The sequence below is a fragment of the Scaptodrosophila lebanonensis genome, unplaced genomic scaffold (assembly GCF_003285725.1).
Source record: "Scaptodrosophila lebanonensis strain 11010-0011.00,11010-0021.00 unplaced genomic scaffold, SlebRS2 tig00000053-arrow-pilon, whole genome shotgun sequence".
NCBI classification, from domain to species: Eukaryota; Metazoa; Arthropoda; class Insecta; order Diptera; family Drosophilidae; genus Scaptodrosophila; species Scaptodrosophila lebanonensis.
In genome coordinates, this window is record NW_022060548.1 from 5,172,755 (window position 1) to 5,175,383 (window position 2,629).

Here is a 2,629-nt window from a genome sequence, read left to right on the forward strand (position 1 = left end):
CCTTGCACATTGAGCAATTAAAAGCGTATTTTATATTGGTACATCCAGCTATACTATATATAGGCATCTGAACAGAAGCAAAAAGTGCTACTCAAACAACCCAATACGCACAGAAATTGTGAGTCACAATTCATAAATTTGTTTCTATTTATAAGTGTATTGTTTTGCTTGGGTTTTTGAACTTTTTGCTCAACTCGTAAATCATTTAGATTGTGTTGTGCGTTTAGACATTTGCATAATATCTGGGTAAGCAAAAAATGTTAATTATTATATGGTTAAACAAATATTTTCTTGTCGTACAACATGTAGTACGTGTGCTTTTATTATTTCTCTTTCATTTTATTTTTTCATTCAACGGAAGATGTTGTAAGGCCTGTGAATGGGGTCGTACTTTTAGATGCTTTTTTATAATTTTGTTGAGGCAGTTGTGTTCAAGTAAATTGCATTTAATTTCTTTTTTACTGATGATGATTTATTATATTTATCAATGGCTTGCATTTAAGGAGTGGGGTTGGCCGCCAATACGAATATAAATGGCATTGGGCCAGCAGATATCAATATCTGCAGCCACATTAATAGACAATGACCCAAATATGTTTTATGCATTCGGCCAATTAAAAAGGTTATAGCTTGAAATAAAGTTATAAAAACTAAAATATCTTCAATATGTAGGACAAATACTTGAAATAGTTCCTAAATACTATTGGCCCAGTTGACTCTGATTTGGCAATATTAAAATGCAATACGACAAATACAGCATAATAGAACGAAGTTATTCAGCACAGACTGATTATTTAAGATCAAGATTCAAGAATATTTAAACTAAACACTTTGCAATTTCTAAGCAAATCAGTATGTTTGTATAGTGTTATATTTTAATCCATTTGTAATAATCTTAGATGCTTTATTTGCTGTTGAATTTAATTAACTAAAAAAATGTGTTCTTTTACCATTGGCTCAGGCAGCAAAACAGAAACATTGCTAAATATAAGATTACGCTTTCTATTTGCTAAAATAATTAAGCAAATAACATCACACCAAACTATTATTGAAACAAAAGCCCATAAATGTTTTATTATTAGCTTAAATATTTTGAATCTCCAAAAAATAAAACACAAAAGTAAAACATTACGGTTGATAATTAAATTTGAAGTATTTCTAAACTAAGCAAAATATGTGGGGTATTGCAGAACCACCATTCAAATGGCATATTTAATTTCAGATTAATTAAGATTATATATAACTAGAGCATAAACTTTCACGCCTAATTGGCAGTATGGAAGTCAATCAGCCTACAACATGATCTTTTATATTGCCCTTACAGTTTTAATTGACTGCAAAAATTATGAGGCACTTTCAAGTTGAAAGGCAAACATATGTATATGCATATGTAAATGACTAATTTAATATTCAGCAACACCAGCCCATCTTCAAAGTGTGAAGAAGATGCGTTGGGCAGGCCATGCAAATTTTGCAATAACAAACCATCTTCAAGATGCTGCCAAAGGCCGCAAGATAGGCAGACTGCCAAGAGGCGACCAGACACTCGACTTGTCTCGTCTCGACTCGGCTCGCCTACTTGCCCAGACAGCGGCAGCAGCAGCAACAGTCGCTGATGCATTGACCTACGTGCCACAGCTGAGAGTCGGAGAGCCAGACAGACAGTCAAAATAACCAACAACCATGAGTGTATACAGTCTTCTATTTTTTTCGTATTACTGCTGCAGCTTTGAGGCAACTTCACAGTTTTCTGACATTAATTTTTTTTTTAAGCCAGCAATATAAATTGGACAGAAAAAACACACATACACACACATGTGTATGTATGTATGCATGTATGTATAACGAGTAGCCCAAAAGTACTTGCCTACGAATAAATTGACCACACAACAACAAAAAACGAAAAGGCTAGATGGCTCGAGGGTGCGGGGCAATGATTGCATTCGAATGCACAGAGCTATGCAGACAGCAACGCCGCCAGAGTTCGACGTGCTAATAGATTTTGAGGTCAAATGCAATCGTTTTGTTATTTTGTGTTTTTGCCCCTAGGTTTGTTTTTCACAAGCAATTTCGTGGCTGCTCTGCCTTTTGATACGGTTTTTGGGCATTTTTCGTTTTGTTTTTTTTTTTTTGATTTTAGTTTTTGGTGATGTAGATTCTGTGCATTTCCGCAGCATAGTTTTTTATTCCTAACTGGTTTCTGCTGATTTGCAATTTTCATTGGCGTGGCGGGAAAAAAAAGCGACAAGAAGCGACCAGAAGCGCTGTCGCTGTCACTTCAACACTTTGTGGCAAGACGGCTGTCAACACGAGGCACTCATATGCCTCACACTTTTCGATTGGTGGGAAGAATACCATTTTAAAAATTAAATTAAGAATGAGAGTGGTTGGTGGGAACTAAAATGAATCATTTAGCCAAATGAGGTCTTAAATATTTAGTAAAAGGATATTACATCCGGTAAAAATTTGAGTTAATTGTCAAACAAACGAACTAGTCCCTTTTAGAAAGAATACCATACAAAAAATGCGATTATTGCAAAGTAGTACGAGTATTTAGTTTTAAAAGCCTCCAATATATGTTCTTATTAATTCCTCAAAATTATAAATGAATAACCAATCCATAACTAAA